Below are 21,578 nucleotides of genomic sequence, written 5' to 3' on the forward strand. Positions count from 1 at the left end.
TTGGACTTGCACGGAATGTTATTCACGTTATTCCTTTTATCATGTATCTGTACACTGGGGATGGCTCCATTGCAATCATGTATTGTCTTTCCACTGACTGGTTAGCACACAATTAAAGCATTTCACTCTACATCGATCCAATTGGCAATAAACTAAACGAAACCAGACTAAAATACAATGAAAGAATGAAAGCGTAGCTATGTAGTTTGAGTGGTACAAATGTCATATTTCTATTAAAACATTTTGTGGTAAGTAACTACATTTTTTTGCTTGGTGATTCGTAGGCTTGGCGATCGCTTCGCCCAACACCTCCGCACAGTTCGCATTAACCAACCTGATCTCCCGGTGGCTCAGCACTTCAATTCCCCCTCCCATTCCGTATCCGACATTTCTGTCCTGGGCCTCCTCCATGGACAGTGTGAGTCCCACCGCAAATTGGAGGAGCAGCACCTCATATTTCGCTTGGGTAGTTTACACCCCAGCAGTATGAACATTGACTTCTCCAATTTCCAGTAGTCCTTGCTTTCTCCCTCCTTCCCCTCGCCTTCCCAGCTCTTCCACAGCCCACTGTCTCCACCTCTTCCTTTCTTACAAATGCGTGCAACAAAGGTAAAACAGTTATAATGGGTGACTTCAATCTACATATAGATTGGGTGAATCAAATTGGCTGGGGTGCTGAGGAAGAGGATTTCTTGGAATGTATGCAGGGTAGTTTTCTAAACCAACATGTATAGGAACCAACGAGAGAGCAGGCTATTCTAGACTGGGTATTGAGTAATGAGGAAGGGTTAGTTAACAGTCTTGTTGTGCGTGGCCCCTTGGGCAAGAGTGACCATAATATGGTTGAGTTCTTCATTAGGATGGAGAGTGACATAATTAATTCAGAAATAAGGGTTCTAAACTTAAAGAAAGGTAACTTTGAGGGTATGAGACGTGAATTGGCCAAGATAGACTGGCAATTGATTCTCAAAGGGTTGACGGTGGATAGGCAATGGATGGCATTTAAAGACTGCATGGATGAACTACAAAAATGGTTCAACCCAGTTTGACAAAAGAATAAATCCGGGAAGGTAATGCATCCATGGATAACAAGGGAAATCAGGGATAGTATCAAAACAAAAGATGAAGCATAAAAATGAGCCAGAAAAAGCAGCCTACCAGAGGACTGGGAGAAATTCAGAGTCCAGCAGAGGAGGACAAAGGGATTAATTAGGAAAGGGAAAATAGATTATGAAAGAAAACTGGCAGGGAACATAAAAACTGACTGCAAATGTTTTTATAGATATGTGAAGAGAAAAAGATTAGTTAAAACAAATGTAGGTCCCTTGCAGTCGGAAACAGGTGAATTGATCATGGGGAACAAGGACATGGCAGACCAATTGAATAACTACTTTGGTTCTGTCTTCACTAAGGAAGACATAAATAATCTGCCGGAAATAGCAGGGGACCGGGGGTCAATTGAGATGAAACTGAGTGAAATCCAGGTTAGCCGGGAAATGGTGTTAGGTAAATTGAATGGATTAAAGGCCGATAAATCCCCAGGGCCAGATAGGCTGCATCCCAGAGTACTTAAGGAAGTAGCCCCAGAAATAGTGGATGCATTAGTGATAATTTTTCAAAACTCTTTAGATTCTGGAGTAGTTCCTGAGGATTGGAGGGTAGCTAATGTAACCCCACTTTTTAAAAAGGGAAGGAGAGAGAAAACAGGGAATTACAGACCAGTTAGTCTAACATCGGTAGAGGGGAAAATGCTAGAGTCAGTTATTAAAGATGGAATAGCAGCACATTTGGAAAGTGGTGAAATCATTGGACAAAGTCAGCATGGATTTATGAAAGGTAAATCATGTCTGACGAATCTTACAGAATTTTTCGAGGATGTAACTAGTAGAGTGGATAAGAGAGAACCAGTGGATGTGTTATATCTGGACTTTCAGAAGGCTTTCGATAAGGTCCCACATAAGAGATTAGTATGCAAACTTAAGGCACACGGCATTGCGGGTTCTGTATTGATGTGGATATTGAACTGGCTGGCAGACAGGAAGCAAAGAGTAGGAGTAAATGGGTCCTTTTCACAATGGCAGGCAGTGACTAGTGGGGTACCGCAAGGCTCAGTGCTGGGACCCCAGCTATTTACAATATATATTAATGATTTGGACGAGGGAATTGAATGCAACATCTCCAAGTTTGCAGATGACACAAAGCTGGGGGGCAGTGTTAGCTGTGAGGAGGATGCTAGGAGGCTGCAAGGTGACTTGGATAGGTTGGGTGAGTGGGCAATGGCAGATGCAGTATAATGTGGATAAATGTAAGGTTATCCACTTTGGTGGCAAAAACAGGAAAGTAGACTATTATCTGAATGGTGGCCGATTAGGAAAAGGGGAGATGCAACGAGACCTGGGTGTCATGGCATACCAGTCATTGAAAGTAGGCATGCAGGTGCAGCAGGCAGTGAAGAAAGCAAATGGTATGTTAGCATTCATAGCAAAAGGATTTGAGTATAGGAGCAGGGAGGTTCTACGAGAGTTGTACAGGGTCTTGGTGAGACCACACATGGAGTATTGCGTACAGTTTTGGTCTCCTAATCTGAGGAAAGACATTCTTGCCATAGAGGGAGTACAGAGAAGGTTCACCAGACTGATTCCTGGGATGTCAGGACTTTCATATGAAGAAAGACTGGATAGACTCGGCTTGTACTCGCTAGAATTTAGAAGATTGATGGGGGATTTTATAGAAACTTACAAATTTCTTAAGGGGTTGGACAGGCTAGATGCAGGAAGATTGTTCCCGATGTTGGGGAAGTCCAGAACAAGGGGTCACAGTTTAAGGATAAGGGGGAAGTCTTTTAGGACCGAGATGAGAAAAACATTTTTCACACAGAGAGTGGCAAATCTGTGGAATTTTCTGCCACAGAGGGTAGTTGAGGCCAGTTCATTGGCTATATTTAAGAGGGGGTTAGATGTGGCCCTTGTGGCTAAGGAGATCAGGGGGTATGGAGAGAAGGCAGGTACGGGATACTGAGTTGGATGATCAGCCATAATCATATTGAATGGCGGTGCAGGGTCGAAGGGCCGAATGGTCTACTCCTGCACTTATTTTCTATGTTTCTTCCCGCAGCCCCCACCCCCACATCAGCCTGAAGGAGAGTCTCGACCTGAAACATCACCTATTCCTTCGCTCCGTAGTTGCTGCCTCACCCGCTGAGTTTCTCCAGCATTTATATCCACCTTCGATTTTTCCAGCATCTGCAGTTCTTTCTTAAACACGTTTTTGCTGAATAATCCGACTGGAAGTGCTTATAATATCACTTTGAATTGTTTTAATACTGGGCTAAAAACAATACATGAATTTTGATCTAAAATTTAATTTAAGAACATATTTAAGAAACTGGTACTTTCCTGACTCTCACTATCAATCCTTGTACCAACCTTAATCATGATGTTTATACTGCTGCATCACCTGTTTAAATGAACAATTCATGTTTTATTAATACCATCAGCATGGATTCTTTAGGATTAATTGGTCACATGAATTGGATCCTGTCCCAACACTTTTTCTTGTTGTAAAAGATTGCTTCATCATGTAGTTCCGCACTGCCAATTAACTGCCTTGGCAAGGCCAGCAGCATAATCTAGAACGTCGAACCCTGGCCACTCCCTCTTCTCCCCTCTCCCATTGGGCAAAAGGTAGAGAAGTGTGAAAATGCACACCTCCAGATTCAGGGACAGTTTCTTCCCAGCTGTTTATCAGCAAACTGAACCATCCCACCACAACCAGAGAGCAGTCCTGAACTACTATCTACCTCATTGGTCACCCTCACACTATCCTTGACCGGACTTTGCTGGCTTTACCTTCCACTAAGAGTTATTCCCTTATCATGTGTCTATACACGGCAAATGGCTCGATTGTAATCATCCGATTGGACCCTTCTGCACCCACTCCTCCCCATTCACCACTTCACATCTACTTAAAGCAGGACTCCAGTCTGAAAAGACTGGACCCTTTCCCACCCACCCTTCTCCAATCACCACTTCACACCTAATTACCCATCCCCTCCATGCTGCACAACATCACTTCTCCATCATCAACAATAAAAATAGAGGAGGTGGAGGAGCTTTTCAGAAAAGCCGGAAATCTCCAGGACAATGTTTACCCCCCCTACTCTCAAGCTTTGTGCCAAACAGCTGGCATCGGTCTACACAGATATTTTCAATCAGTCCCTGCAATCCTGTTCTGTCCCTGCCTGCATCAGTCTCCACTATTGTCCCTGTACACAAAAAGGCACGGATTACTGGTCTTAATGACTACAGGGCTGTCGCACTGACGTCTGAAGTCATGAAGACCCTTGAAAGGCTGTGCTGGCCAAGCTGAAAAATATCACAAACCCCCTGCTGGACCATCTGCAGTTTGCATATCGGGCCAATAGATCTGTGGATGACGCAGTCAACCTGGGCCTGCACTTCATCCTCCAGCACCTAGGGGACCTAGGCAAGGATTCTGTTTGTTGATGTTTAGCTCTGCATTCAACACCATTGTGCCAGAGCTACTACACTCCGAATGAGTTGACTGTGCCTGAACCTCTCTGTCGGTGGATCGCCGGCTTCCTGACAGACAGGAAACAGCATGTGAGGCTAGGAAAGCATATCTCGCACCCACAAACGCTCAGCGTAGGAGCACCACAAGGCTGCGTACTCTCTCCTCTCCTCTACTCTCTCGACACCAATAACTGCACCTTCACAGACACCTCTGTCAAGCTTCCCAAGTTTGCGGACGACACAACCCTGATTGGACTGATCATGGATGGGGAGGAATCTGTCAACAGACAGGATGTGTCACAGCTGGCGTCCTGGTGCCATCGCAACAACCTGGAGCTCAATGATGTTAAGGCAGTGGAATTGATTGTAGACTTTAGGAGAGCTCCCCCTCCCCTCACCCCTCACCACCAACAACACCACAGTCACATCTGTGGAGTATTTTAAGTTCCTGGGAACCATCATCTCCAAGGACCTTAAGTGGGGGGCTACCATCGACTCCACAGTCAAAAAGGCACAACAGGGGATGTACTTCCTGCAGCAGCTGAGGAAGCACAATCTGCCACAGGCAATGACGGTCCAATTGTATACGGCCATCGTAGAGTCTGTTCTCACCTTCTTCATCATGGTCTGGTTTGACTCAGCCACCAAGCACAACGTACAGAGGCTGCAGTGAATCGTCCGATCAGTTGAGAAGGTTATTGGCTGCAACTTTCCCTCCATTGATGAACTGTACACTGCAAGGGCCAGGAAGCGAGCGGGTAAGATCATGTCTGACCCCTCTCACCCTGTCCACAAACTCTTTGAATCACTTCCCTCTGGAAGGCGACTCCGGATTGTCAAAGCTGCCACAGCCAGACATAAAAACAGCTTTTTGCCACGAGTAGTAGCTCTACTCAATAACCCAAAAATCTGTAGCCTCCTTTTGCTCTGGTATTTCATTTAGTTCACATGTTTAATCAATAATGTTTTATTATTAATGTTTAATGTTTTATGTCATTCCTAACTGTCACTGTATGTCATGTTGTCACTTGCGGGCGGAGCACCAAAGCAAATTCCTTGTATGTGAATACTTGGCCAATAAACCTATTCATTCATTCATTTATATAGTCTTTCTGCTGTGGTCAGCACACAACAAAAGCTTTTCACTGTACCTCGGTACACGCGACAATAAACTAAACTGAACTGAACTAAAATGTTAATGAGCACAGAAAATGAGATGTTGAATGCCCTCTGAACAAACAACCTACCCTCTGCTACCAGCCTGGAACACAAAATACTGCTGGATTTCCACTGCACAATCCTTATACCAGGCCGATTGATAGCCAGTGCACGCCCTATTTGATTTTCTATTCTCCTGAAGTCCATGAAAGGAAACATTGTTTAACGTTTTATGTTTAATGTTTTATGTGTCATTCTAACTGTCACTGTATGTCATGTTGTCACTTGCGGGCAGAGCACCAAGGCAAATTCCTTGTATGTGAATACTTGACCAATAAACTTATTCATTCATTCATTCATTCATTCATTCATTCATTCATTATTCATTCATTCATTCATTCATTCATTCATTCATTCATTCATTCATTCATTCATTCACTAACTTGTATTAATCAGCCATGCCAAACATTATGGAATTTTGTAATGTATCCTTGATTGGTACGAGTGTCAGTTATGGGAAGAAGGCAGTAGAATCGGGTTAGAAGGGAGAGAGAAATCAGCCATGATTGAATGGCAGAGTAGACTTGATGGGCTGAATAGACTAATTCTACTTCTATTCCTTATGGCTTTATGACCTTATAGAATCATAGAGTTATAGAGTGATACAGTGTGGAAACAGGCCCTTCGGCCCAACTTGCCGACACTGGCCAACAATGTCCCACCTACACTAGTCCCATTTGCCTGTTCTTGGTCCATATCCCTCCAAACCTGTCCTATCCATGTACCTGTCTAACTGTTTCTTAAACCATGGGATAGTCCCAGCCTCAACTACCTCCTCTGGCAGCTTGTTCCATACACCCAACACCCTTTGTGTGAAAAAGTCACCCCTCGGATTCTTATTAAATCTTTTCCCCTTCAACTTGAACCTATGTCCTCTGGTCCTCGATTCCCCTACTCTGGGCAAAAGACTCTGTGCATCTACCCGATCTATTTCTCTCATGGTCTTGTACACCTCTATAAGATCCCCCTCATCATCCTGCACTCCATTGAACATAAATTGAATTTATCCAATTCAATAGAGACCCAGCCTACTCAACCTCTCCCTAGAGCTCACACCCTTTTGTCCTGGCAACATCTTTGTAAATCTTTTCTGAACCCTCTCAAGCTTGACTCAACCTTTGCTATAACATGGTGCCCACAACTGGACACAATATTCTAAATGCAGTCTCACCAACGTCTTATACAACTGCAACATGACCAGAGGTTATGGGGAGAAGGCAGGAGAATGGGGTTAGAAGGGAGAGATAGATCAGCCATAATTGAATGGCGGAGTAGATTTGATGGGCTGAATGGCATAATTCTACTATTCCTTATAGAAATATAGAAACATAGAAAAATAGGTGCAGGAGTAGGCCATTCGGCCCTTCGAGCCAGCACTGCCATTGAATAGGATCATGGCTGATCATCCAAAATTAGTACCCAGTTCCTGCTTTTTCCCCATATCCCTTGATTCCCTTGGCCCTAAGAGCTAAATATAACTCTCTCTTGAAAGAGTTGTGACCTTATTGTGATAAGTGGGATAATGTCAAATTCAGTCAAACTATTAAACAGAATATATTTTAAGTTGCATAGGAAGGAACTGTAGATGCTGGTTTACACCGAAGATAGACACAGAGTGCTGGCGTAACTCAGCGGGTCAGGCAGTATCTTTGGAGAGAAGGAATAGGTGATGTTTCGTGCTTCAGTCTGAAGAAGGGTTCTGACACAAAACGTCACCTATGTATATTTTAAGTTGTGCAATTATAGTAATTGCATTAAGGGAAAATTAGTGTTTTACAATATAGTTACAGGTTACTTTTTCAGCTGTCTCATAACTGTGGCATTAAAACCATGATATAAGTAAGTTTTTGGGGGGGTTTGTTTTACTGAAATGATTGAGGGATAGAGTGATACGGCGTGGAAACAGGCCCTTCAGCCAAACTGGCCAACACAGCCCAACGTGTCCCATCTATACTAGTCCCATCTGCCTGTGTTTGGCCCATATCCCTCTAAACCTGTTCTATCGATACAACGCTCTCTTAAAACATCCAGTGAATTGGCCTCCTCTGCCTTCTGTGGCAGAGAATTGCACAGGACAGCACAGGATCAGGCCCATCTGCCCACATCGTTTGTATCAAACATGATGCCAAGTCCAGGGAACCCGGGTCTCAGGCGCTGCAAGGCAGCAACTCTACCGCTGCGCCACCGTGCCGCCCCAAGCCATTTGCACGAAAGATCCATTTTTTTTTAAACCGTTTGTGCGGTAGGTAGCAGAAGTTTGATGCAGATGATCACTGAATTAGTTATCCCTTGGAACTATTGGATTTGTAACTAATGCCTCTGCTGCTTAGAGATAATGGGTGACATTTTAACTTGCCAGGAATGTAACGTTGTGGGAGAATGTCCAACTGAAAGCTGTTGCACACTCTATTTGATTTTCTATTCTGAAGTCCATGAATGGAAACGTTGGCTAACTTGCATTAATCAGCCACTCCAATATTATGGAATTTTGTATTGTCTAAGGAACAATAACCCTGTGTGCATGGATTGAGTGCCAGAACGTATTGCTCTGTGGGAATTAACCTTGCTCTTGGTAGCTGACTCATCAAGTGGCAATGTAAGTGGCAGTTCATGAATGCGTTGATTAATTGGTTGTATGGAAACATTTTTTGGCGTAAAGTATTGTTCTAATTACTCAGTTTGGTTCGTTACTCAATTCCTTTACTTCAGTCGCCATCAGCAGGTATTCAGAGATATGAACGCCCAACCACTTGAAGTTGGACTTGAACTTGGTGGCGCAACAGTAGAGTTGCTGCCTTACAGCGCCAGAGACCCCGGTTCAATCCTGACTATGTTCCCAATGTTGGGGGAGTCCAGAACCAGGGGTCACAGTTTAAGAATAGGGGGTCAGCCATTTAGGAATGAGATGAGGGAAAACCTCTTCACCCAGAGAGTTGTGAATCTGTGGAATTCTCTGCCACAGTAGGCAGTGGAGGCCAATTCACTGGATGTTTTCAAGAGAGAGTTAGATTTAGCTCTGAGGGCCAAAGGAATCAAGGGATACGGGGGAAAAGCAGGAACGGGGTACGGATTTTAGATGATCAGCCATGATCATATTGAATGGCAGTGCTGGCTCAAAGGGCCGAATGGCCTACTCCTGCACCTATTTTTCTATGTTTCTATGTTTCTATGCTGTCTGTACGGAGTTTGTACGTACTCCCCGTAACCTGCGTGGGTTTTCTCCGAGATCTTCGGTTTCCTCCCACACTCCAAAGACGTACAGGTTTGTATGTTAATTGGCTTGATATGAATGTAAATTGTCCTTAATGCGTGTAGGATAGTGTTAGTGTACGGGGATCACTGTTTGACCCATACTCGATGGGCCAAAGGGCCTGTTTCCATGCTGTATCTCTAAACCAAACTTACAGTATCTCGACCCGAAACGTCACCCATTCCTTCTCTCCAGGGATGCTGCGTGTCCTGCTGAGTTACTCCAGCTTTTTGTGTCTATCTTAAGTAAACTATAAGATTAGATTAGATTCCTTTATTGTCATTCAGACCTTTCGGTCTGAACAAAATGTCGTTTCCCTGCAGTCATACATATAATAAAAAATGACAAAAACACACAATCAACACAAATTTAACATCCACCACAGTGAGTTCATCAAACACCTCCTCACTGTGGTGGAAGGCAAAATCTTAAAGTCTCTGTCTCTTCCCTCTTTGTTCTCCCTCTGCACCGAGGCGATCCAGGCTCCAGATGTTGTATCCCCACCGGGTGATGGTAAATCCCGCGCGGCTCAACCATGCTCCGCGAACGGGCCGGTTCAAACGCCACGTGCGGTCGCCGCCGTCGCTGCCGCCGCCACAGCTCCGAGGCCAAGTCAAAGGTCAAAGGTATCAAAGGTATTTTATTGGTCACATTCACATACACCTAGGTGTAGTGAAGTGAAATGCTTCTTGCCATTTTGCAGCACATAAAGAAGGAATACAGACATAACATTAATAAGAGTTTTAAACATAAAGAACATCCCCCCACAATGGTTCCCATTATGAGGGAAGGCACAAAGTCCAGTCCCCAACCCCAGTTCACCCATAGTCGGGCCTATTGAGGCCTCCACAGTTGCCTCTACGGAGGCCCGATGTTCCAGGCCGTTCTCGCTGGGTGATGTTGCTCCGGCGTCGGGAGAGTCCTCTCAGCGGCTTGGGAACCCTGGAATGGCCGCTTCCGTACTGGAGGCCGCGGCTTCCAAAGCCAACAAGGCCACGCCGGTTGTAGCTCCACCACTGGCTACATCTAGAGATCCCAGGCTCCCGGTGTAAAGTCAGCACCGCCGCCCGCAGCTGGTCGCTCCACAGTCCCGCAGCTCCGCGATGTTTTCCTCAGCGATCTTCAGCTCACCGGAGCTCCAGCGCGGCGACCCGGGCAAGGCATCGCCCGCTCCGCTCCGCAATAGCGCTCCAGCGTTGTGCCGCCGCCGAAGCCGAGGTTCTGGGCGGTCCCTGACAGGAAACACCGCTCCAGGCCTGCTGGTAGGCCACGAGGATGGGTCGAAGCTGCAGCCCGGAGAAAAGCTGCCTCTCCGACCAGGTAGGGACCCTGAAAGATAATTTACCCCTTCCCCCCCCCCACCCCCCACATAAAAAAATCTAGACCTCCAAACAAAACACTTAATTAACTAAAATAAAAAATAAAAAGATGAAAAGACAGACAGCTGCTGGCTGGGCAGCCATGCACAGGACAGCGCCCCGCTGTCGGGTCTCCGCTGCCGACGCCACAGCTCCGGGGCCGAGTCGGGACTCCACTGCTGCTGCCGCTGCCGCCGCCGCTACAGCTACAGCAAAGAAGGCTTAGGATGTCCTTGCCTTAATTCCAGGGGCATTGAGTATTAGAGTCAGGAAGTCATGATGCAGTTCCACCATACTGTGGTTAGGCTGCATTTGGAGAATTGCGTGCAGTTCTGATCGACCCATTACAGGAAGGATGTGGTGACTTTGGAGAAGGTGCAGAGGAGGTTTACCAGAATATTGCCTGGATTAGAGGGTTTCAGCTACAAGGAGAGATTGGATAAACTTGGATTGTTTTCTCCGGGATGTCGGACATTGTGGGCAGACTGGATAGAAGTATTAAAATGATGAGAGGCACAGATGCATTAGACATTCAAAACCCAGGGTGAAAATGTCCAACACTAGAGAGCATAGCTATAAGGTGAAAAGGGGGAAAGTTTAATGGAGATGTGCGGGCACATTTCTTACAAAGAATGTGGAGGGGGCTTCGAATTTATCCACATCCATAGCCTGTCCAATCCTTTAAGAATTTTATATGTTTCTAGAAGATCCCCTCACATCCTTCTAAATTTCATTGAATACAAGCCCAGTCGACCCACTCTTTCATCATATGTCTGTCCTGCCATCCCGGGAAATAACCTGGTGAACCTACGCTGCACTCCCTCCCGTAAGTGGAGAAGGGGGGAGAAGGGGGAGAAGGGGGAGAAGAGGGAGGAGAAGGAGTGGATACACTTTTTCAGCATGTTGAAAAATTTTCCCCGCCAAACTGAGGCCGCGAGTATGAGCATGAAGGAGAGTTACAGTGACCTCCTAGGACCACGTGTCGACCATGCTGCGGGTTTGTGGCGAGGGCAAATTCTTCTAAACTCGCAAATTAGGTCGCCATAGCGGGACAGGCCCTAAACGTCGTTTCCTGACTAATGTGGATTCCCTTCAGTTCCTCCCTCCCACTAGATCCTCAGTCAACCTTTTTGATCTCCCTGGAACGGTGATGTTTCAGTTCGAGACCCTTCTTCATACTGATGTAGTTCAGGACTGCTCTCTGGTTGTGGTAGGATGGTTCAGTTGCCAGATAACAGCTGGGAAGAAACTGTCCCTGAATCTGGAGGTGTGCATTCCATCAAAATCTTTCCTCACCATGTCGCTAATGTGCAATTTTTTTTTAGTTTTGTTTAGCTTTCAGTTTAATTTAGAGTCCGCACCGACCAGCAATCCACACACACTAACACTATCCTACACACACTCGGGACAATTTACAAATTTACCAAAGCCAATTGACTTACGTACAAACTTACAAGTACAAGTGTGGGAAGAAACCGGAGATCCCGGGAAAAACCCACGCAGGCACGGAGAAACTCCGAACAGACTGCACCCATAGTCAGGATCAAACCCGGGTCTCTGGCATTGTAAGGCAGCAACTCGACCACTGCACTACTGTGCTGCCTTATTGTTGCCATCGTGCCTTCATCAACCACTTCCTCTGGTATAGTTGTTATAGTACCTGCCTCAACTACTTCCTCCGGCAGCTCGTTCCATAAACACACCACACTCTGTGTAAATGGACATTGGCATTGTATGTGATCTTTGGTGTTGGTTATTGTAAAGAGAATGTAACGGGTTGGTTCAGTAATATAGTATCCAAATTGAGGGCTTGCTTGGAGTACAAGCTATCGTATGATCTAATTTTGTCCCATGAACCTGTTAAGAGTGGTGTGGGGAGGTAGGGAGACAGCTTCTCCTGTTGGTTTGCTCCTGGGCTTGGCCAAGATGGCAGTCGAGTGTTATGCTTGAGTCGACTGCCTGCCCTTCCCTGCTGCTGTCAAGCAACTGAATCATCCTACTACAACCAGAGAGCAGTGCTGAACTGCTATTTACCTCATTAGTGTCCCTTGGACTATCCTTGATCTGACTTTGCTGGTTTTACCTTGTACTAAACGTTATTTCCCTTAATGCTATAAATGTACTGTAACACACTGTGCACTATGAATGGCTCGATTGTAATCATGTATTGTCTTTCTGCTGACTGGTTAGCGCGCAACAAAAGCTTTTCACTGTACCTCGGTACACGTGACAATATACTAAACTGAACTGAACTCTTCCAGGCCTAATCCATGCCAGCGTGTCACTGGAGAGGGAACACGCGGTGTCCACGGGAACTCAGATTCGATGGGCCGAAGGGCCTTCCGTGAACGCTGGTCGCCGCGGAGCGTTCGAGTGTGTTGTGGATAAAGATGATAATGTTGGAATCTGATGACCGATTGACTGAGGTTGACAAACTGCAGGGCAGTTTTGATATTTCCAGTACGCTGGAACTGTGATTAATTGAATAAAATCTTTGTTCAGAATAAAAAGTATCACCAGTTTCATAAATCTTCACTCTCATTTTTTTTCCCCTCATCCATCACATTTCTATTGTTGATGGGCGGCACGGTGGCGCAGCGGTAGAGTTGCTGCCTTACAGCGCCAGAGACCCAGATTCGATCCTGACTACGGGTGCTGTCTGTAGGGAGTTTGTACGTTCTCCCCGTGACCTGCGTGGGTTTTCTCTGGGTGCTCCGGTTTCCTCCCACACTCCAAGGATGTACAGGTTTGTAGGCCACTTGGCTTGGTAACATTGTAAATTGTTCCTAGTTGTAGGATAGTGTTAATGTGCGGAGATCGCAGGTTGGCACAGATTCGATGGGCCGAAGGGCCTGTTTCCACGCTGAATCTCTCAATTAAACTAAACTAAACTAAGACTAATTTTTTTGTGCTTTGGGCTGCACAAAATATTTTCAAATTGGTGTAAGCAATCTTAATTTTTGGAAGTACGTTTATCGCAGACTGTACCACCATCTTACTCAATGTTGGCTTTTAAGAGGCTTTTTGATAAGCGCACTGATATGCAGGGAATGGAGGGACACGGATCACTTGCAGGCAGAGGAAATTAGTTCAACTTGGACACAGTGGGCCAAAGGGCCTGTCATTGTTCTATGATGTTAGGACATTAATGAATCACTTTTAGATTTTAAGGACTAGGTGGCAATTAAATGTTCAAAATTATTAGTAATAACTTCCCATTTCAAAATGTTATTTAATTGAATCAAGGTAAATTTCACAGCAGCCGTTATGGAATTAGCAAGCATATTGTTGGTTCACTAGTCCAGTTGTCAGATTATCAGATCTTTTACAGCTTTACAACCCAGTGGTATGAATATTGATTTCTCTATCTTCGTGTAACCCTTGAATCCCTTCTCTCTCCGCCCTCCCCCACCCAAATCGTTGTACTGGTTTCAAAGTCGTCTTGTTGAGTCTCGTTGTCTGTAACTTTCATATGAAGAAAGACTGGATAGACTCGGCTTGTACTCGCTAGAGTTTAGAAGATTGAGGGGGGATCTTATAGAAACGTACACAATTCTTAAGGAATTGGACAGGCTAGATGCAGGAAGATTTTCCCGGTGTTGGGGAAGTCCAGAACAAGGTGTCACAGTTTAAGGAGAAAGGGGAAATCTTTTAGGACTGAGATGAGAAAAACATTTTTCACACAGAGTGGTGAATCTCTGGAATTCTCTGCCACAGAATGTAGTTGAGGCCAGTTCATTGGCTATATTTAAGAGGGAGTTAGATGTGGCCCTTGTGGCTAAAGGGATCAGGGGGTATGGAGAGAAGGCAGGTACAGGATAATCAGCCATGATCATATTGAATGGCGGCTTAGGCTCGAAGGGCCGAATGGCCTACTCCTGTACCTATTTTCTATGTTTCTATGTTTCTATGTAACTCGTTTTCACCAAGCCCACAGCTAACAATTGGCCTGTTTCCTTTATCATCGTTACCTTTCTGCATATCTTTCATTCATTTGTTCTCTATCTCTCCGTATCACCATCTACATCTCTCATTTCCCTTTCCCCTGACTGAGGTGGGGTCCCTACCCATTCCTTTTCTCCAGAGATGCCGTCTCACCTCTAGCTTTTTGTGTCTATCTTCTTTTACTTCTATCACCAGTTGGGCATCTGCTTATCATAGAGCTATGCAGCATGGAAACAGGCCCTTCGGCTCACCTTGTCCATGCTGCCTTAGTTGCCTTACCGGGCCCCATATCTGAGGAAGGACGTGCTGGTGTTGGAAAGGGCCCAGAGGAGGTTTACGAGAATTACCACAGGAACGATTGGGTAAACATATGATGAACGTTTGAAGGCACTGGGCCTGTGCTCGCTGGAGTTGAGATAGATGAGGGGGGGGGGGCCTCATTAAAAATTACCAAATAGTAAAAGGCCTGGATAGGGTGGAAGTGGAGAGGATCTTTTGCACTAGTGGGAGAGTTTAGGACTAGAGGCCACAGCCTCAGAATAAAAGGATATACCTTTAGAAAGGAGATGAGAAGGAATTTCTTTAGTCAGAGCGTAGTGAATCTGTGGATTTTTTTTTGCCACAGATAGCTATGGAGGCCAAGTCAATGGGTATTTTGAGGTAGAGATTGACAGATTCTTGATAAAATTGTAAAATTGTCTCTAGTGTGTGTAGGATGGTGTTAGTGTGCGGAGATCGCTGGTTAACTTGGTGGGCCTAAGGGCCTGTTTCCACGCTGTTTCTCTACAATAACTAAACTAAACTAAGAAACAATTTGCTGATGTCAATCTTCTGTGTAAACCAGCATCTGCACTTTCTTTCTACACAGCAAATGAGTTTAACTTAGTTTGTTGTCACGTGTACCGAGGTACAGTGAAATGCTTTTACTGCGTGCTAACCAGTCAGCAGAATGACTATACACGATTACAATTGAGCCATCCACATTGTACAAGCCACATGATAGAGGGAATAACGTTTAGTGCAAGATAAAGCCCAGTAAAGTCCGATTAAAGATAGTCAGAGGATCTCCAATGAGGTAGATAGTAGGTCAGAACTGCTCTCTAGTAGTTGGGAGGATGGTTCAGTTTAGTTTTTTAGTTTAGTTTAGAGATACAGCAAGGAAACAGGCCCTTCAGCCCACCGAGTCTGCGCCAACCAGCGATCCCCACACATTAACACTATCCTATGCACACTGGGGACAATTTACATTTATGTGCCTGATAACAGCTGGGAGGACACTGCCCCTGAGTCTGGAGTTTTGTGCGAGACTGGGTTATTTTACGGTAACTGGGTATCAGAGCTAAGCCTTATCTTGTTCCCATTGATTAGCCTCACCGCAGCGATGTCCAGCAGAGGTCACTGCACAGCCAGAAGCCTGGCCAGGTTTTGCTGCCTAGCTATGGCACTGAGGCCAACTCACTGCTCGCGGCCATGCTGAACCATTGTGTACCAGCCCAAAATCAGATCATTCAACACACTCTGAGATTGCACCCAACATCTTCCAGGCCTAGCACTGAAACACCCAATGAGTGCGGCAGGGTGGCGCATCAGTAGAGTTGCTGCCTCATCGCGCTTACAGCGCCAGTTCTGTCTTTACGGTGCTTGTACGTTCTCCCCGTGACCGCATGGGTTTTTTTCTCTGAGGTCTTCAGTTTCCTCCCACACTCCAAAGACGTGCATGTTTGTAGATTAATTGGCCTTGTATAAATGTAAATCGTCCCCAGGATAGTGATAATATGCGGGGATCGCTGGTCAGCATGGACTCGATGGGCTGAAGAGCCTATTTCAATGCTCTACCCCTAAACTAAACTAAACTAAACTAGAGACAGACACAAAAACCTGGAGTAACTCAGCGGGACAGGCAGCATCTCTGGAGAGAAGGAATGGGTGACGATTCGGGTTGAGACCCTTTCTTCAGACTAAACTACTGCAGCGGTAAAGTTGCTGCCTTACAGCACCAGAGATCTGAGTTCGATCCTGTACGGCATTTGTAAGTTCTCCCCTCCCACACTCCAAAGAAGTATAGGTTTATAGGTTGTTTAAGAAGGAACTGCAGATGCTGGAAAATCGAAGGTACACAAAAATGCTGGAGAAACTCAGCAGGTGAAACGTTGCCTATTTCCTTCTCTCCATAGATGCTGCCTCACCCGCTGAGTTTCTCCAGCATTTTTGTCTACCTTAGGTCTGTAGGCTAATTGGTTTAGTAAAATTGTAAATTGTCCCTAGTGTGTGTAGGATAGCGTTGTCAGTCTGAAGAAAGGTTTCAACCCGAAACGTCACCCATTCCTTCTCTCCAGAGATGCTGCCTGTCCCGCTGAGTTACTCCAGCATTTTGTGTCAATCTTCGGTGTAAACCAGCATCTGCAGTTCCTTCCTACACTCTTTTAAAATGTATTTAATATGAGAGAGCTCTGCTTAGATGCCGCGTAAGGTTTTGTTTAACCAACTACTCTGTGAACTCCTCACTGCGTGCAATTAACAGACATTAAGTTACATGTGCACACACCTGGTAAAGCACTACATAAACACAGTTCTGTTTAACAATTGAGCTACTGATGTCGTGTGCACACACTATAATTGGCGGCAACCGGCTGTGACTGCTCTTATGCCATAAACTAGTTGTATGCATTGGCCATGGATTTCTGTTATCTTAGTTTAGTTTAATTTGGCCCACCGAGTCCGCGCCGACCAGCGATCCCCACACATTAACACTATCCTACACCCACTAGGGACAATTCTTGATTGGAATGGGTGTCAAGGGTTATGGGGAGAAGGCAGGCAAATTGGATTAGGAGGCAGCGATCAGCCTTGATCGAATGGCTGAGTATACTCGATGGGCCGAATGGCCTAATTCTACTCCTATAACTTGTGAACTTGTCAACGTGTCAACTTACACATACACCAAGCTAATTAACCTTCAAACCTGTACGTCTTTGGAGTGCGGGAGGAAACCGAGGATCTCGGAGAAAACCCACGCATGTCACGGGGAGAACGTACAAACTCCTTCCAGACAGGCGCCAGTAGTCAGGATCAAACCCGGGTCTCCGGCACTGCATGCGCTGCAACACAGCAACTCTACCGCTGCGCCACCGTGCCGCATAAGATTATCTAAACTTTCTTCTCCAGTTTCACTGCCTTGCCTGCCTGATCACTCAGTAAAGTCCAGGCCTACACTAAAGAAGGGTCTCGACCCGACCCGAAACGTCAGCCATTCCTTCTCTCCAGAGGTGCTGCCTGTCCCGCCGAGTTACTCCAGCTTTTTGTGTCCGTCCACACTGATGAGTATTTTCTCACAAACCCCAAGGAGGCTCTGCTGTCATCCTGTTTTTTCCACTATCTCTCCTGCATCTAGCTCATAATTCACAGTGGTGAAGTCAAATATTACTCCTCCACAGATCGGCTTCTTTATATCCCACGGTGGTCTGGTCTAGTGGTTAGGATTTGGCATTTTTCCTGCTGAGTCAGGGTTCAATTCCCGGTCAGGGAAGTAAATCTGTTCTAAAAAGGACCAGGCGATGTGGAGTTAGTGCAGGACAAAAGCACCAAGGAAGAGGGTCTCCTCTGCTCACACCTCAATGAGTTCCACGCCCACCATGATGTAGAGCTCCTCTTCCGTTGCCTCCGCCTCCGGACCTTGTTCTCTGGCAAGGAGTCCTCACCTCCCAGTGATGACCCCTTCTCCTGTCTCCAACATTTTGGGCACCTTACCTGAGGAATGACGTGCTGGCACTGGAGAGAAGTTTACGAGGTTTACGAGAATGGTCCCAAGAATGAGCAGGTTAACATATGATGAGCGTTTGTCGGCGCTGAGCATGTACTCGCTGGAGTTTAGAAGGACGAGCGGGGTCCTCATTGAGACTTACCGAATAGTGAAAGGCTTGGATAGACTGTGGAGAGACTCTCACTAGTGGGAGAGTCTAGGACTGGAGGTTATAGTCTCAGAATTAAAGGACATTCCTTTAGAAAGGAGATGAGGAGGAATTTCTTTACTCGGTGAGCGGTGAATTTCATAGATCTCCGGAGAGAAGGAATGGATGACGTTTTGGGTCGAGACCCTTCTTCAGGCTGGTTCGTTATAAATCTTTATGCTCATAATTTATTACACCATGGTATGTTTGAACGAATAGGATCTAATATAAATGATGAAAGACTAGAAATTACTGAATTTATGGCCGTAAAAATAAGAATCAAATTATATAACATCATAAATTTTATCAAAAATGAGAAAAGTAACATTTGGACTGAATTAGACTTGCACGCTGTGGCCCAATTTCCCCTTGCACTTTAACCCCTTATTCACTGTAGTTCTTGCGTGCCAATGTGTTGCATCATAGGTCATTACATACTGCTTGTCAACACTTTCATTATAAATCCACGTGACTAAATTAGTGATGAAATCTGCCTTAGTATTCGTGTAATGTTGGGTCTCGACCCGAAACATCAACCATTCCTTCTATCCAGAGATGCTGCCTGTCCCGCTGAGTTACTCCCGCATTTTGTGTCTATCTTCGGTGTAAACCAGCACCTGCAGTTCCTTCCTACACATTACAATGACTCTGTCTGGCAAGGATATCATTTACAGTCGCACCCTGGCCACTCTCTCTTCTCCCCTCTCCCATCAGGCAAAAGGTGTAAAAGTGTGAAGACGCACACCTCCAGATTCAGGGCCAATTTCTTCCCAGCTGTTATCAGGCAACTGAATCATCCCACCACAACCAGAGAGCAGTGCTGAACTACTATCTACCTCTTTGATGACCCTCGGACTATCCTTGACCGGACTTTGCTGGCTTTACCTTGCACTAAACATTATTCCCTTATCATGTATCTATACACTGTAAATGGCTCGATTGTAATCAGGTATAGTCTTTCTGCTGACTGGATAGCTAGCACACAACAAAAGCTTTTCACTGTACCTCGGTACACGTGACAATAAACTAAACTGAAACTGGAACTACAGTGCCACTATTGGCAGGAGGTGTAATTGCAGTGTGGCAGCTTTATAGGGAGCTCCTAGAGTCATTGTGGGTACAGCAGTTCAAAGTGAGGAAATCATAGATTTTACGAGATCTGTATCTAATTACTAGACTAAGTGGGACCCGTTGGGTCCCAGCATCACATGGGAGGGCTGGTCCGCCAACGCAATATTCCAACTCTCCACCAATTCCAATATTGGTGGCCAGTAGGGGGGGGGGGATTATTGGGCTGGCGGCTCAGTCACTCAAGCCTGTTGGGCTGGCAGCTCACTCACTCACGGCTGATGGGCTTGCAGTTGACTCACGCAGGGTGCAAGGCCAACAAATTCAAGTGCCGTTTCATACCATTTCAAGATGCATTTTTCTAAAATCAATATAAAGCGCAAACAGGAAGTGGTCAAGATTAGACTTTTAATTATATAGAAGGTAGCATAATTAGGCAGGGCAGCTTTAATTAGGCAACGCAGCTTTAGCACTTTCAAACCAAAGGCAAAGCAGCTTTAGCACTTTCAAACCAAAGGCAAGGCAGCTTTAGCACTTTCAAACCAAAGGCAACGCACCTTTAGCACTTTTAAACCAAAGGCAACGCACCTTTAGCACTTTTAAACCAAAGGCAACACAGCTTTAGCACTTTCAAACCAAAAGCAACACAGATTTAGCACTTTCAAACCAAAGGCAACAAAGCTTTAGCACTTTCAAACCAAAGGCAACACAGCTTCAGAACTTTCAAACCAAAGGCAACCAAGCATTAGCACTTTCAAACCAAAGGCAACACAGCTTTAGCACTTTCAAACCAAAGACAACACAGCTTTAGCATTTTCCAACCAAAACACACTTTTGCATTTTCAAAATACATTTTCAAACCACATTAAGGGCACTGACAGGTCAGTAAAACTACTCACAGTTTAGTAGACATGTGTTCAGTTATTCACAGCTCAGACTGAGAATTGCAACCTCTCGCTCCCCCATCTTGCAGAGAACTAAGGCACCTCCCACTTCTGGGTTTTATAGTCCCGCCGGAAGGGGCGTGGCCTTCAGGAGAGAGAATCTCAACATTTTTTAAACACTAATAACTCTTTTATTTTTCATCGATGGGAAAAATACTCTTGACCTGCGCAGTGGAGGGGGACTCTGAGTAAGATGGCCAAAAATCACAGCCGTAAGTGGCAGCGTTTTTTCTAAAATCAATATACAGTGCAACAGGAAGTGGCCAAGTTGAGACTTTTCGTAATATAGATATGTGTGCAATTCCTCCATGCTTTTACTTAAAACAAATTCAGATAATATCCTGAAAATAGACACAAAAATATTTTGGAGTAACTCAGCAGCAGCATCTGTGGAGAGAAGGAATGGGTGACGTTTCAGATCGAGACCCTTCTTCGAATTTATTCTTCAGATAATATCCTGTTTGATAAGAACAAGAGCAATTAGAGGTGTCACCTCGCAGCGTCAGAGACCTTGACCTCGTTTGATCCTGAAGATAGACACATAAAGCTGGAGTCAGGCAGGTAGCATCTCTGGAGAACAGGAATTCCTGTTTCAGGTCGAGTCAGGTCAGGGGAAAACAGGTCAGGGGAAAAAGAAACGAGAGACATAGACGATGATATAGAGAGATATAGAACAAATGAATGAAAGAAATGCAAAAAAGTAAGGATGATAAAGGACCTTCGACCTGATACATCACCTATTCCTTCTCTCCACAGATGCTGCCTGACCTGCTGAGTTCTCTGGCATTTTGTGTCTATCTTCTGTGTAAACCAGCATCTGCAGTTCCTTCCGACACAATGACATTCTTACTTGCACCACCCGCAACAGGTTTACAAACACAGAATTCAATAGATAAAGTAATAAACAAATGGAAAAAGACAGAATGTAATAAAAAAGGAACTGCTGATCTGTTTTGCACTAATTTCTCGCTCTTCACACCATGAATCACACCATCACTATCCACCAGTCTGAAGAAGGGTTTCGGCCCGAAACGTCGCCTATTTCCTTCGCTCCATAGATGCTGCTGCACCCGCTGAGTTTCTCCAGCAATTTTGTGTACCTTCGATCTTCCAGCATCTGCAGTTCCTTCTTGATCACTATCCACCAATTGGCCAACCACCCTGCCTGAGGTCATCTGTTGTGTGTCTTGATATGCCCTGGTCTTTTCTTGCTTCCAGTCAATAGACAATAGACAATAGATAATGGGTGCAGGAGTAGGCCATTCGGCCCTTTGTGCCAGCACCGCCATTCACTGTGATCATGGCTGATCATCCCC

Source organism: Amblyraja radiata, chromosome 2 (assembly GCF_010909765.2).
Source record: "Amblyraja radiata isolate CabotCenter1 chromosome 2, sAmbRad1.1.pri, whole genome shotgun sequence".
In the NCBI taxonomy this organism is placed as follows: Eukaryota; Metazoa; Chordata; class Chondrichthyes; order Rajiformes; family Rajidae; genus Amblyraja; species Amblyraja radiata.